Source organism: Musca domestica, unplaced genomic scaffold (genome assembly GCF_030504385.1).
Source record: "Musca domestica strain aabys unplaced genomic scaffold, Musca_domestica.polishedcontigs.V.1.1 37, whole genome shotgun sequence".
Classification (NCBI taxonomy): Eukaryota; Metazoa; Arthropoda; class Insecta; order Diptera; family Muscidae; genus Musca; species Musca domestica.
The window spans coordinates 5,227,483-5,244,597 of NW_026712321.1; the positions used below are offsets into that span (position 1 = coordinate 5,227,483).

Below are 17,115 nucleotides of genomic sequence, written 5' to 3' on the forward strand. Positions count from 1 at the left end.
GCTTCTAGACTGAATTCGGTGGGATGTGCCAAAATTCAGCTCATTTGGACTGATATTAATCACTTGGTGCACAATTCACCAAAAATCGTCTGAAGATATATATGGGAGCTATATCCAAATCTGAACCGATCTTGATTAAAATTTGGCAGATATATTTCTGGGCTGTATCTGATATCTGATACCAAACATCATTCTTGTGGGTTGCATATTACGAATGTGGGGGACTTAAACACCAAATCGGATAAAACATATATATGGGAGCTATAGCTATATCTGAATCTATTTTCATTACATTTGATGTACCTGCTTCTAGACTGAATTCGGTGGGATGTTCCAAAATTCAGGTCATTTGGACTGATATTAGTCACTTGGTGCACAATTCACCAGAAATCGTCTGAAGATATATATGGGAGCTATATCCAAATCTGAACCGATCTTGACAAAACTTGGCAGAGGTATTTCAGTTCTGTATCTGATACCAAACATCATTCTTGTGGGTTACATATTGCGAATGTGGGGGCTTAAACACCAAATCGGATGAAACATATATATGGGAGCCATAGCTATATCTGAACCTATTTTCATTACATTTGATGTACCTGCTTCTAGACTGAATTCGGTGGGATGTTCCAAAATTCAGGTCATTTGGTGCACAATTAACTCGACATCGTTTGAAGATATATATGGGAGCTATATCCTGATCCGATTATCACAAATTTCAATAGAGTTCGTCCTTAGGCCAAACAAATATTGCTTGGAAAATTTCATCTCAATTGGATAATAAATGCGACCTGCATTTTGTTCCCAAGAATACATGGACAGACGGACTGACATACATAAATCGACTCAGAAAGTGATTCTATAAAGATCCTTAAAAGGAACTATAGGCCTATCTCGCTTCCTTTTCCATGTTACAAACAAATGTACAAAGACATAATACCCTTACCACTATGTGGTGTAGGGTATAAACAAGTTTAACCAGCCCCCATCGCCATTCTGTCAGTTGTTCCCACAAAACGTCATAACAATTCCAAAAAAAAACTGCTCCTTTTTAGATTACTTAATTATCAACACTGAAATGTAAAAAAATACATTAAAAAATCGCTTAAATCTCAAAATGTAGCAACACTGTTATTCATGCCAACCCCATCGAACACAGCATTCAATAACATTTGGTTCGATGCCAACCTCTCAACACAACGCACTCACATCCAACAACCCAGTCTCGCAACGAAAAACATAACAACAAAATGATTAGTTTGAAACGAACATTTAAGAGAAACGGTCGGCTTGTGCGGATAATCAACGTCAACGTCGTGTGTTAATTGTTGCTGTTAACAAAAGAAAGAAAACCAAACAATTCACTGTGAAAAAGAATTTCAAATTAATAAAATAATAAAGAAAGAAGAAGAATATTGTTGAAAAAAAAAAAAAATAAATAAATGTAAACAAAAAGATGGTAATTTATAAAACAAATATTTCTTGATTAAACAAGAAAAAAGTGGAAATTAAAAAATACCTAAGCTATTTGAAAAGAAAAATATTTGTTACCTTTGGCTTATTTTTTGCGACTTGTTGAGCGCGCTAGCCGTTAACGTCGTCGTCGTCGTCGTGGTGATCTTGTCTAACGTGTTTTGCTTCTTGACGTTCGTTCGTTCGTTCGTTGTTGATGGTTTGTGTGTTTGTCGTGTAGTGCCGTGTGCAGAGGGCGAAGCCGATGTGAAATTCTCGGCGGCGGCGGCTAAGCATAAAAAAGTCGGCGGCGGCTAAAAGTCGACTGCAGCCGAAAGAAAATCGGCGGCGGCGGCTAAAGCAATATACGGCCGGCGGCGGCTAAAAGTCGGCTACAGCCGACGACTTTAACGTGAACAAATAATTTCGGTTGTTTTAACAACTGTCAATTCATTTAATTTAAAATAAAAATGAAAATATAAATTTATATGCACATTTGTTGCTTATAGCACATTAAAAATTATAATAAAAATACTTTAATTTGATAAAAATGGTTCGACGACCGCCTTGTTATCGTGAACAAACAATTGTTTCTTTACTGTTGCCGGATGCAGGTTGCTTCTCTTAGCATTTACACAATTCCCGGCATATGAAAATGCTTGCTCTGAAGATGCTGATGTGGCTGGAATTCCAAAGCACATATTTGCTACAGTAGCAACATTTGGAAAGATCTATAAAAAGTAAATGGTCAAAACGTAACCTGCTTAAAACAAGTTTAAGATGTGAATCTTTAACGTACTTGTTTGTTCTGTCGCCACCAATCTAGAGGCTCGACCGCCTCGACTTTCATTTCCAAATATTTTCTTATTTCTAACTCTACGTTATTTTGTACATTAGAAGGCGATGGTCCCATAAATTCCAACATTCTTTGACGACTAGCTGATATTTTCTGCAAGTAAAATATACGTCAGTTAAGTTTACCTTTACATTTATTAAAACATAATACCTGTTTTTTTGCATTTGGTTCAGTGCTCGTTGATGGCTCATTTAATAATGTGTCATCGATTTCCTTTAATTTTTCAATTTCTTCCATAATCAAGTTCTCCTTGGAAATTGGAGACAGAACATCATGCACAAGTTCCAAGGAGTTTGGCGATTGTTTGGGTATCTGTAGTATATATTTATCTAAAACAGGCCAGTTTTTTTGGCATGGGTCCATAAGCGCAGCTACAACATACATTCTATATACTTTGAATCGCTTCGTGAAGTTTTGCACAGCGAAATTGCATAAATTGATTGTTAGTTCAAAAGACGCTTTTTCTTCTTCATTCTTCATTGAGGACATAATGGATTCCTGAAAATAAATACACGAAGATATCGTCGGATAATCTTGGCCTTGAAGGTGTTTTGTGGCGTCCTCAAAAATTTTTAAAAACGTGCCAAATTCCGTTATAATTTGCTTTTCCATTGTCCCAATCACTAACAGTTCCTTTTTAGCTTTAACTAATGCTACATTTATAGTGGATATATTATTCGTATAGCTTTGAATCATTGCAAGCAGAGAGTTCCAACGTGTTGCAACGGAATTTTTCAAAGAGGTGTGGTGCTTGACGTTTAAAGTTGCTTCATATTGTTCAGTAAAATAGTCATCTCCATGTGGAAATTGTTCGCAACTATCCAAACTCTCCAAAATTATTTCAACCTCTGTAAATATTTTTTCTAAATCGTTTTGTTCCTCCATATTTTGAATATTTGATATTTCTTCATAGCTATACATTAAGCTGCTATAAATTTTTTTTAATTTTGATATTATGTTATTAATATTTTCAAATGACTTGTTGTTTAGTATATCTTCCATCAAAAATCTGTGTAAAACATGAGCCATACAACCATATCTTGGTATATTTTTAATTTTTAAAGCTGAAACGATGTTGCTTCCACCATCAGTAACAGCACATATGTTTTTTTCCAACAGATTAAATTCACATAAAGCTTCTTCAATTTTTTCTACAACTGCTAGTCCAGTGTGAGGTCGTGGAAAGATCTCTGTCTTGAGCGTTACAATTTGCATTTGAAAATTTTTGGCAGAAATGAACTTTTATGTTTATGTAAGACAAGTGCTTATGTTTATCTGACCACATATCCAATACAAGTGTAACATTTTTGGGCGACTCTTTAAGGCTTGTTTTTACGTGGTCCAAATATATGTTATAAACATCGTTTAAAGCCGTCGTAGCTATTGTCCTATCTGTGGGGAATATAGCCTTTGGGTTTAAGAAAGATACCAATTTCTTAAATCCTGGCCTTTCAACAATTTTAAACGGTTGCAAATCCCAACAGCACATTTCGGCGACCCGGCGAGCATTTTGTTGTTTGTTGTTACAACTTGTTGAGGATTTCAATGCATTTTGTGTCATTGTTGAACTTTTCAGGTTATTTAAAGATTTCACGTCCAAGTTATGTACAGCTCGTAGATGGTTCATATAATTTGTGGTTGATGTTGATTTTCCAAAACTAAAATCATAAACATTTACACACATGCGAATGGAAAAAATTAGAAATTCTTACCTTTTTAAATTGGTCTTTTCATCCAAACACAATTTGCAAAATTTATATTTTTGAAGTATATGCCTCTTTTTAAAATAGAGATCACCAAAATATTTCCAACACATTGATATACCACCTTCATTTACAACAACCTTTGCCAAATTTTTAAATTCATTTTTCTTTTTAAAAAGATCTTCATATTGAGATACATCTGCATATGGAGAAATATTGATTTCAGTATCAACAGATTCGTCAGAATCGGATTCTGATTTAGTCAAAACTGTTTGACCCTTTCGGTTAGCGGAAAAATAATTTTTAATATTCCTTTGGCACATTTTGCATTCTTTTCTTTGAACAAGCAAAAACACAACGAATCTTTGGCAAACAATATGGTTGCCACTCCATCAAAATTCGTAAGTTACAAAAGGTTGCCAAAGGTTTTGTGATAAAAAAACAAATCTACAAAGTCATAATACCCTTACCACTATGTGGTGTAGGGTATAATTAATATAAATAGCCTACACGTTTTTGCCTCTCGAAGACGAGTGCACAATGTAAATTATCGTCCAATAATGAGCATTATAATATGTTAATTTATCGATAAGATTAAAAGACATATTTATACAAATTTGCTGTATAAATTTATATTTTTCAACGGCTTAGCCGACTCAGTCGGCTAAAAATTTGAGCCGATGAGAGCCGCATACATCAGCGGCGGCTCAGATCACTTAAAAAAAGTCGGCGGCGGCTGCACGCCGACTGCGAGCCGATCGGCTTCGTGCTCTGGCCGTGTGTGCTATTTTAACAACAACAAGAGAAAAAAAAAAACAAACAAAAACCTTTTCTTGTTAAATATTTATGTGTACGGATGGGGAATGTCTTGGTGCAAATTGTGAGATTCTCCAGCATTATTGTTGTTATTGGTAGGTGATTGTCTGCTAAACATTAAACCGTCATTAATGGCCGGTACACAGCTACCTTCCCCCCATTGGAATGTGGTAGTATGCCCCAGTCACTCAGTCATTTACAATTCATCACTTTTTAGCATCATCATCATCATGTTTTATTTATGTTAATTATCATCAATGAATTATATTAATAACAAAAAAAAACAACGATAGTACACCACTATAAAAGCTAACGTGTAAACCTTTACCTCAAAACATTTGATCTTATTGTGTGTCGCTATTTGAAAAACGACGTCGTCGTCGAGGCAGAGAACTCTCGCTGCTCCATTGTATTTTGTTTGGTGTTTACTGTGCAAACCTTTAAAAAAAAAGGTACAATCTTATTGTGTGTACCACACTTTACTACTAACATCGACTCCTCCGAGGCTGCCACTACCTCTGTGGTGTGTGTTTTTTTGGCACAAGTTCGGCTTTATTGAATGGCGCTTTGCTGTCTGTTATTATTCTCATTTTTGTTGTTATTGTTTTCACCTGTTGACCGTGTAAACGCCCTAAATATACAAAAAATAATTGGTTTTATCATGTGTACCACACTGCCGTTGTGTGATCTTTAAGTAACGCCGCCGTAACATCGACGTTGCCGCTAAAGACAAAGTCAGCTGTCGTGTTGTATTTTTTTGGCACAAACACGGTTTTGCTTGATCGATGACTGGTGTTTCTTATCATCGTGGTTCTGTTTACCTTGCAAAACCCTTCCAACCTGAAGGAAACATGATCTTTTTGCTGTCTACCATATTGACGCCGCTGTGTATTCTATAGGTAACGACGCCGTTACTATCAACATCAACGGCGCAGTGGCTGTCTCTGCTGCCGTCGCCTTGCTGTGTGTGTGTGTGTGTTTTGGCACAAGTGTGGTTTTGCTGGTTGGTTGAATTATTATTATTGTTCTTCTATTCACTCGTTTACCGTTTAACCAAAAAACACTTGATCTTCCCGGTGTGTAGACCAATGTCGCTGTGTGCTCTTTATGTGACGCCGTCGTCGATTGTAACGTCTCCACAGATGCAACAGTTGTCACTGCCTCTGCTGCCGTCGCCGTCGGGGTGCTCTGCGTGTTTGTGTTTGTTTGGCACAAGTGTGGTTTTGCTGGTTGGTTGACTGTTGATTGCTGTTATTTGGTGTTGTTGTTTTTGCTGTATTTACCTGTTAACTTTTGCCTCTATTAACGTGTTTTTTTTTCGTCGTCTTATGTCCGTCTTTTAATTTAAACATTGTTGTTGTTTTTTTGTTTCTTGGCAAAACTAAAACGAAATTTCATGCGTAACTGTGTATATGTGTGTTGGTGTGGTGTTTTGAATGTTTCTCCGCTTTGCGAAAACCGAAGAAGAAAGAAACAATGTTGTGACGTTTTTGTGCAATTGGATTGTTGTTGGTATTTTCTGCTTTTGGGTGCCAGTGAAAATGGAAAGTGTTCAAGTTTTATGGATCAATCTTTTGCCAGCCACTTACAAACACACACACACACATACCTAACTTACCAATATGATAACTGGTTGTCATCACAACAGCTTCTGTTGATTATGGCCGGTCTTTCGTTGTACGTTGTTGGTGGTGGAGTTGCTAATAAGCGTTAAAAATGCTAACACAACAACAAATGCTCCCTTTCTCCATCCCCGCCCCCTTTCAAACAAAATAGTTTCAATAAAAGCTGTTAATTGGCATTGGAGCAGTAAATGACAGGCACCAGCACCAGCACCAGCCAACTATCCAGCCGGCACAAAAGGTGCGATATATGAAAGTAATTAATGACAAACTTTTTACTTACATTGTGTGAGATGCCATGATGACTGTGTGTGTGTGTGTGTGGATATCTTTCCAATTACACAGGTGTAATTGTTACTTTACGCTGGCGCTGTTATTATTGTAAGTTGTAAAAATTTTCAAATTTTAAAAAAAGTAATGTTTTTATGTACTTGTAGGTATGACACAAAAAATAGCGTTTAATAGCGAAACTGCAAATTTTCTCTTTGGCTGATGAATGGCCTTTTTATATTGGAAATGAAAAAATGTTATGGCTTAAAAAGCAAAACCGGTATTGAAAACTTTCGCGCAATAATTTTGTTGTTGCAAAAAAATGTGAAAGAAAATACAAGTAAAGGAAAGAATTCAGGACGGGCGTTGAGGTGATAAACAACAACACAGATGAAGAATGAATGAATGGTTGTAGAGTAAAAATATGCTTGAGAGTATTGTCAGAGGAATCCAAAATGAAAGAAAGGGCAAGAGGTTTTTGTGAGAGGCCAAGAAGTCTGACAATCATTGAAGTCAAAGACTTGACAACTTGCCATGTCGATATGCTATACGATTTGGAACAATGCTAATTCCCTTCGGACAAGGATTATAACCTTGGCATACGTAATATCATAAGGACACATAATTTCCTACAATCCTGAGAGCTTTGAAAATGTTACATGGGCAACAAAGCGCCTACAGCTCTTTCACGGTTCTTTCCGATCAAGGGTTTTTTGGGCTTTGAAGTTTCTTTGGCAACATATTATAACAATGAGGGATTTCTAAACTTCTGTTTAAAGTATATCCAGTAAGAAAAAGTCAAAAATCGGGCGGGGTGCGACTATATTATACCCTTTACCACTATGCATATTTAGTAGAGCTACCGTAACAAAAGAATTTATTTGAAATAGATCATACTACCTATCAATAGTTGGCTTTAGAGCAGTTAAAGTTTGGTTTCTGAGGGAACTATTATATGAGAGACATATCCAATTCTGAATCGATTTTTACTAAATTTGACGGAGACATTTTAATCTTCTGTACCAAATAACATTGCTATAGAGTACTTGATACTTCGAGAAGAATTATATTAAAAAAATATATATCGGAGCCGAGTTCCTCAAAATAGAAATGTACGTCCCGAAATTCACTCCATTTGCACAATAAACCTGAAATCGGATTAAGTATATATATGGGAGCTATATCCAAATCTTCGCCGATCCCGATAAAATTTGGCAAATGTATTTCCGAGCTCTATAAGATACCTTGTACCAAATATCATTGTTGCCGAATGAATATTACGAATGTGAGGGATTTAAACCCCCCAAATCGGATGAAACATATATATGGGAGTTATAGCTATATCTGAACCGATTTTCACCAAATTTATTGTATTTGCTTCAAGACTTAATTCGGTCGGATGTACCAAAATTCAGGTCATTTGGATTTATATTGGTTATTTGGTGCACAATTAACCCGAAATCGGTGAAAGATATATGTGGGAACTATATCTAAATTTGAACCAAATCTCACCAATTTCAATTGGGGTTCCTCCTAGGACCTAACAAATATTGTCTGGAAAATTTCATTTCAATTGGATAATATATGTGACCTGCATTTTGTTCACAAGAATACATGGACAGATGGATGGACAGCGGACTGATATGCATAAATCGACTTCGATAGTGATTCTGTGAAGATCATGAAAATCAACTATGGTTCTATCTCGCTTCCTTCTCCATGTTACAAACAAAGGCACAAAGACGTTAAACCCTTGTAGGGTATTAAAAGAAGCGGTATTAATGTTCTGATTTAAGATCTTCAGGGCTTCCGCACTTCAGAGGTGAGAAAACAGGTGGCTTGCTGTCCTGCCATTCTTGGTAGAATCTATAGTTTAAGTCATGGATATGTCAAATCGGAATTGATGACCCTTGAGAATCTAAAAAGTTATGAAAATGCCAAATCGGATTTGCACCTCCATAAAATCCATGACTCGAAATGGGCATTCTGGGTGCATCTCTGTTCCAGGACTTGAAAGCTGAATTCAGAGTCTATAAAGTCTGCAATTTTATATTATTTCCCTAAAAAAATATAAGATTTGTTCTCCAAATTCTCAATTTCCTTGGCCCACGGAGATTGATTTTTTTTTTTCTAAAGAAAACAAAAAAAGAAACAACTTTTTATTGGAATTTCCTTTCTTTCATTTGAAAATTACAATAGCCCTGAACAAAGCCAATGGCCAATTTTGAGTCATCAAGATTCTGATTAATCACACTGCCACCCCTCTCACTTTTCAGACCAACATCAAAAGTTCCAATACCCAACACCACCACCACCACCACAGAAAACACCTGTTGGCCAGAATATGTTACGAATACGAAATGTGAATGTTGCAATTGAAGAACCACTAACTTTAACAAAACCTGCAACAACATCAAGACAAGTTACAACAAAAGTTCTCACAACAGACTGGAATTAAGCAGCCAACCAACCAACCAACCAACCAGTCAGCCAGCCAGTCATCCAACCACCACGACCATCAACCATATCATCCATCCATGATCTGTTATTGTGTTTCCTCTTTAGAAGTGAGTTTTTGTTGTGCTTTGTTGCTGATGGTAGTATTCTGCTGGTATTTTTTTTTTTTATTCGGGGTTGAGTCATGAAGTCCATTAAACCAACTAACCATACGACCAACCGAGTCATTCATCCAACCAACCATTCCGCATAGCACGAGTCACAGGGAAATCTCCCAAAAGTAACAGAAGTATTTTCGAAAACAACAACAACAACACCACCAAAGAAACCACAAACAACAAAACAAAGAATTCCTCCATGGCGACCGACCGACCACAATCATGTGAATTTTTTTTTGTTTGCAATGAGTGTCCATGTGTTTCTGTGTTGGAACACATCACAAAAAATTTGGTCAAAACAGACCAAATTTTTTGTGATGTGTTGCAACAAAAACTGCTGCGACCTCAGACAAACTAGCCAGAAATTAGGTGTACAACTAAGTCACGATGCAGGTTCACCGGCAGACTTATTTGAAGAATGTTTGGAGTCATGCCAGGATAATTCAAATAAAATTAAAGGGATTTTAATTAGCCGTTAAGGTTAAGGATTTTTTGTCTCAATAGAAATTTTCTTGACTTCCCATCCACCTCAGTAACTGAACGGGACGGCCTTAAGAGATCCTGACAACAGCATTCTGACCTAATAAGCATGAAATCGTTCCTTAATGGTGTGGGTATAGATTTTAGTTGTCTTTCTCTTAATTTTCGAATAATAATTATTTACTTTTAGGAGGAGAATTTATCTCAAAAATATGGGATATCAGGTCTCCGAAGGTAATAATCCTGGCTTGGACTTGTTTCCTTGAAGATTGAAAATTAGAATTAAAACAGTTTGCAGAAGAGAATTCAAAATCAATGCATTTATGGGCTGGGTATTCATGGCAATTCAATTCAGAGCTATCTTCTTTTTAGCCTGAGGAATAAAGTTCCTAATTTTGGAGAGTATTTTTTTTATCAAACTCTAGTAATTCTCATATCATTCCAGGTTGAGAATTTTATCTTCAGAGGCTCGAAAAAATCCTTATCAGACTCTTGTTTCCTTCAAGATTGAGATTGAGAATTCAAACAGTCTCCAAAGGATATAAATTTTGAAAAAGATGTTCAAAATCAAAAGCATCCCCGGCGTATTCAAGAAACGAGAAGAATAATTGTTACATTTTTTTATATCCTGAGTATATAATTGTCAACGTTCTTTATTGTCTGAGCGACAAAGGTCCTCTCGTAATGTGTAGCTATAAATTTGGGGATTATTTTCTTTAAAGTTGGACTAATTTTATATACTTTCAGATTGGCAACATAATCTTCTTTAATCTGGAATTTAGTCAGAATTTAAATAGTTTTTAGAGACTAGGACACCAAAAAGGAGGTTAAAATCAAAGCTTCAATGAACTGGGTGTTTATGAAAAGGCAATCACGTTGCATTTCTTTAAAGCCTTGGGAAAAAATGATTAATTTTAAATTTTTTCCAGTTTAAAGTACAAAGTCTCAATTGGCCTTCGGAGACCCTGTCTCAAAGGCGCTGGTTTAAGTCTTCCAGATGTTGGAAATTCAAGAAAGCAATTTATGAGCCCAAACTATAAATGTGGGAAACTCAAGACACGAATACTCAACCCATTTTAATTATAACCGGAGGATCAAACTGTCTTAGATCCAGAGATTTAAGTCTTCAAGGGGCAGGGAATTCAAGAGATGACTGCTTAGCTTTTTTATTCCCTCAGCCATATGGCTACAGAAGATATTTAAATAAATATTTGATACGGCCAAAACGTACCTCATCGAAGTAACGCTTTTGAGACCCTAGGTCTTTTTGGATCAAATCCGTTTCAGGACATTTGGAGTCGATCTAGCGATGTCGTCTGTTAGTCTGTCTGGCTGGCTGCTGCGCACGATAACTCTCGAAGGGAGTATCCGATGTGATCTAAACTTGGTACATCGTAATATTATTGTCAAACTTAGATCGAGTTCGGAGATGGGCAATATCGCGGTCCACTACTTCTGGTACCTCCCCCACAAAATATCAACATTTTCAAAGAAAATAATTTACGGCAGAAAAAGATAAAAAGGATAATTCGATTTTGCACCAACATTGCAAATCCTAATATTTGCATCAGTGCTAGCTCAGGTGCGAAAATGGAGAATATCGGCCCACTCCATCCAGTACCTCCCCCATAAAGGATCAACATTTTGAATAATTATAACTCTTATAAAATGTGATGTAACAGTTCGGCTATCTTCAATTTACACACATCATAATATTTTTATTAACCCAAGGTCTAGTGTGAAGATGGAATATATCGGTCCACTCCTGCTGGTACCTCCCCCACAAAGGTTCAAAATTTTTTTAATATTCATGAAGCTCATAAAACACGAAATCAACATCCGATTCCATTCAGACTTGGCACATCTCAATATTTTCATCAACACAAGATCTGTTATAAAAATGGTAGAGATCGGACCAAACCTTCTGGCACCTCCCCCAGAAAAGTGTCAATGTTTTGAATAACAAAAACAACACTAAAAACCGAAAAAGCCTCCTGTTCTCTTCATATTTCACACATCACAATATTTTTATTTACTTAAAGTCTGGTGTGAAGATGGAATATATCGGTCCACTCCTTCTGGTACCTCCCCCACAAATGGTCAAAATTTTAAATATCCATCAAGCCAATAAAACGGGAAATTAACATCTGATTCCATTCAGACTTGGTGAATCTCAATATTTCTATCATCACAAGATATGTTATAAAGATGGTAGAGATCGGACCATTCCTTGTGGTACCTCCCCCATAAAGAGTCGACGTTTCAAGTAACAAAAAGATCATTAAAACCGAAGTAATCATTCGGTTCTCTTCAAAGTACACGCATCACATTTTTTTTATCAATCCACTCCTTCTGGTACCTCCCCCACAAATGGTCAAAATTTTGAATATCCATCAAGCCAAAAAAAACGGGAAATTAACATCCGATTCCATTCAGACTTGGTGAATCTCAATATTTCTATCATCACAGGATATGCTATAAAGATGGCAGAGATCGCACCATTTCTTCTGGTACCTCCCCCATATAGGATTCAAGATTTTGAAAAACAAAACGCTCAAAGAATGCGAAATAAGCATCCAAATCTCTTCAAATTTTACACATCCAAATATTTTTGCAAACGCAAAATCCGTTGTGGAGATGATATATATCTGCGAACCCCTTGTGGTACCTAACCCACAAAGGGTCACAATTTTCACTTCTATTATTTGTCGTAACTAAATATGTCTCTTAACCAGAAAATCTGATATGAATATGTAATTGATCGAAATTTACGATTTCGAATAAAATTGGATATAAATGTTCGATTTATATTTTTATCTTTATTAGATGAAGTATGAAAATGGAATACTTCGGTCCGCTATACCTGTTACCTCACCAATTTTTCCAAAAATTTGCACATATCTCATGTAAAGTGTAGGAAGTAGTCGATTTAGTCCAAATCTGGCACGTTGTATTATTTATATCGGTCATTGGGTCAGATACGAATTGGCCAACTCCTTCGGAACCCCCCCCCAAAAAGAGTCAAGAGATTGAATAATCATAACTCAAGGATGCCCGTGAAGATAAATTTTAAAATATAAATGCAAAGACATAAGTCACTTGTATTTTGTGTTGGTGCGCAAGGGGTTAATTGAAAAATATTTTTTTTAAATATTAATGATTTTTACCATTTTTTTTTGGATAAATCAACGAAAATGACACAATTTCCCGACGAGGACGAATAACCAGAGTGGTGTTGGCGGTAGGGAAACTGTATGCTAGGTTAGAAAATCGAAAAAATTCGATTATCTGAAATCAGTTGGGAATATAAGGCATATATAGCCAGAAAGTACTCCTCGAGACCTTTCATTTAAGACCCGCCTCAAGGACTTTTTGTGCAATTCAGCATTTTCCATGCAGTTTCCCAACCGCCAACACCACTCTGGTTATTCGTCCTCGTCGGGAAATTGTGTCATTTTCCTGTTAAATTAATTTAATTAATTAATTTAATTTAAATTAATTTAAAAATACGTTGATTTATCCAAAAAAAAATTGTAAAAATCATTGATATTAAAAAAAATATTTTTCAATTAACCCCTTGCGCACCAACACAAAATACAAGTGACTTGTGTCTTTGCATTAATATTTTAAAATTTATCTTCACGGGCATAACTCAAGGCTGGGGGTATACATCTGTCGGCAAAACCGACTGATACTATTTTACTTGTTTTTATATCAAATTGGTACCCTGGAATCCTCTATCACTTATTATCAAATCCCTTCATCCCTTACATGTGTAAAATTTTTCCGTTTTCATTTTCAACAAAAAAAGCAGACAGATTTTCTCCCCAAGTCATTAAAAAAACAACAACATTGCCACTTCAAGATGATGATAAAGGGAGGCCATTATTTAAAATACAAATAATTAAATATAAATGACAAAGACGAAAACAACAACAACAGCATAACACCGAGACACATGTGGCACGTGGTGTGGCGTGGCACATTTAACACATGTCTGATCACTTAGCATAAAATAAACTAAGGCCGACTAAAAAGGTGGCATTTTGAAAAAAGACAAATTCCAAGGATTAAATGTGTGTGGGTCTACACCACCAAAGAGGGAATCCATTGTACCAAAACAGCAACAACAACAACAGCGACAACTAAAATCACAAAAGACAGGTCATCGAACAGAAAGTGAAACACATGTTTTATTTATTTATGCCCGAGAGCCCAAAGAGCTCAAGAGCTGATGGCGTTGCTGCAGCTGATGATGATGAGTATGAAATGATGGTGGCTGTGGCGGCACTGGCGTGGCACATTGTGTGTTCGAGTGCAAGAATTTGTGTGTGTGTGTGTTGTCTATACAAAAATATGGGCATTTATGAAAGTTTGCAATTTGTTTATGGAAGGAAATGAGGCCTTCTTGGCAGCTATGGCGGCAAATAGAGACACCGAGTTACGCCTTTTTCTACATTTTTTTCCATGGCTCGTAAAAACGACAAATGTGTGGAGATGGTGGTGATGATGCTGCACGGAGGGGGTTTTACGTTTTATGAATGAAATGCAAAAAAAAAAAAAAAAAACGTCTGAAATGCCAACCTAAATACCGACAGAGCGAATTTCTGAGCATTTCCATGCAAAATCATTTGGGCAACCACATCTGGAGGAGATAACCATACTTTTTTGTCTTCTGATTATGGAAGGAGAGTTATGTGGAGAATTTTTTTTAGAGGAAGACGCTGTTCTCTTCGAAAAATCGAATATAGCGAACCATTCTTTCTTGTACTTCCTCAAACGGGTCAAAATTTTGAATAACCAAATAGCCAATAAAATGTGAAACAAGCTTGCGATTCTCTTCAAACTTCACACATGGGAATATTTCTACTAACACAAGGTCTGGTGTGGAGATGGTAGAAATTTGCCCAAATTTCAAAAAATTTTGAATAACCAAAACGACAATAAAATGCGAATTAAACATCCGATCATTTTTAAGTTGCGCAATTTGTAATGTTTCCATCAACACAAGATTTGATGTGAAGATGGTAGATATTGTCCCACCATTTCTGGTACCTCCCCTACAAAGGGGTCAAAATTTTGAAAACCAAAAACGTTCATAAAATGGGTTATAAGCATCCGATTCTCTTCAAATTTCAAACATCCCAATATTTTGATCAACTCAAAATATGGTGTGAAGTTGGGATATAGGGAACAACTCCTTCTGACGCCTCCCCCACAAAGGGGTCAAAATTTTGAAAGACCCAAACGCTAATAAAATGCGAATTAAACATCCGATCATTTTCAAGTTGCGCAATTTGTAATGTTTCCATCAACACAAAATTTGATATGAATAGGGTAGATATTGCCCCACCATTTCTGGTACCTCCCCCACAAAGGGGTCAAAATTTTGAATAACCAAAAGGCAAATAAAATGCGAAATAAGCTTCCGATCCTTTTCAAACTTCAAACATATCAATATTTCTATCAACACAAGATATGGCGTGAAGTTGAGATATGGGGAACCCCACTTTCTGGTACCTCCCCCACAAAGATGACAACATTTTGAATAACCAAAACGCTAATAAAATGCGAATTAAACATCCGATCATTTTCAAGTTGCGCAATTTGTAATGTTTCCATCAACACAAAATTTGATATGAATATGGTAGATATTGCCCCACCATTTCTGGTACCTCCCCCACAAAGGGGTCACAATTTTGAATAACCAAAAGGCAAATAAAATGCGAAATAAGCTTCCGATCCTTTTCAAACATCAAACATATCAACATTTCTATCAACACAAGATATGGTGTGAAGTTGAGATATGGGGAACCACTCTTTCTGGTACCTCCCCCACAAAGAGGACAAAATTTTTAATAACCAAAACGCCAATAAAATGCGAATTAAACATCCGATCATTTTCAAATTGCGCAAATTGAAATATTTCTATCAACACAAGATCTGATGTGAAGATGGTAGATATCGGTGCACTCCTTCTGGTACCCTCCCCCACAAAGGGTTCAGAATTCTGAAAAACCAAAACGCTCACAAAATGCGAAATTAGCATCCGATTCTTATCAAACATGACATATTGTAATATTTCTATGAACACAAGATCTGGTGTGAAGATGGTAGAAATCAACCCACTATTTCTGGTACCTCCCCCACAAGGGGGTCAAATTTTTTAGTAACCAAAACGCTTGTAAAATTTCAACGAAACATCCGATCCTTTTTAAATTTGTCAAATTGTCATATTTCTTTCAACACAAGATCTGATGTGAAGATGGTAGATATCGGTCCACTCCTTCTGGTACCTCCCCCACAAAGAGGACAAAATTTTGAATAACAAAAACGCCAATAAAATGCGAATTAAACATCCGATCATTTTCAAATTGCGCAAATTGAAATATTTCTATCAACACAAGATCTGATGTGAAGATGGTAGATATCGGTCCACTCCTTCTGGTACCCGCCCCTTAAAGGGTTCAGAATTCTGAAAAACCAAAACGCTCACAAAATGCGAAATTAGCATCCGATTCTTATCAAACATGTCATATTGTAATATTTCTATGAACACAAGATCTGGTGTGAAGATGGTAGAAATCAACCCACTATTTCTGGTACCTCCCCCACAAGGGGGTCAAATTTTTTAGTAACCAAAACGCTTGTAAAATTTCAACGAAACATCCGATCCTTTTTAAATTTGTCAAATTGTCATATTTCTTTCAACACAAGATCTGATGTGAAGATGGTAGATATCGGTCCACTCCTTCTGGTACCTCCCCCACAAAGAGGACAAAATTTTGAATAACAAAAACGCCAATAAAATGTGAATTAAACATCCGATCATTTTCAAATTGCGCAAATTGAAATATTTCTTCAAAGACAAGATCTGATGTGAAGATGGTAGATATCGGTCCACTCCTTCTGATACCCTCCCCTTAAAGGGTTCAGAATTCTGAAAAACCAGAACGCTCAGAAAATGCGAAATTAGCATCCGATTCTTATCAAACTTGACATATTGTAATATTTCTATGAACACAAGATCTGGTGTTAAGATGGTAGAAATCAACCCACTATTTCTGGTACCTCCCCCACAAGGGGGTCACATTTTTTTAGTAACCAAAACGCTCGTAAAATTCCATCTAAACGTCTGATCCTTTTCAAATTTGTCAAATTGTCATATTTCTATCAACACAAGATCTGGTGTAAAGATGGTAGAAATCAACCCACTATTTCTGGTACCTCCCCCACAAAGAGGACAAAATTTTGAAAGACCCAAACGCTTGCAAAATTCGAATTAAACATCCGATTATTTT

At 36.3% G+C, this 17,115-nt stretch overlaps 1 protein-coding gene across 4 annotated transcripts in view; it reads left to right on the plus strand.

Annotated features, from left to right (window-relative positions):
* Nucleotides 1-17,115, plus strand: part of LOC101892294 (membrane-associated guanylate kinase, WW and PDZ domain-containing protein 1) — a 71,362-nt gene that overhangs the window by 1,567 nt on the left and 52,680 nt on the right. For 2 of the 4 annotated variants that reach the window (XM_059126124.1, XM_059126127.1), the window contains exon 1: nucleotides 4,785-4,922. The exons of the other annotated variants lie outside the window; for them this stretch is intronic. The gene's annotated coding sequence lies outside the window, so the exon portion shown is untranslated. Of the gene's footprint in view, nucleotides 1-4,784; nucleotides 4,923-17,115 lie in introns of those variants that run through there. 4 annotated transcript variants of the gene reach the window in all.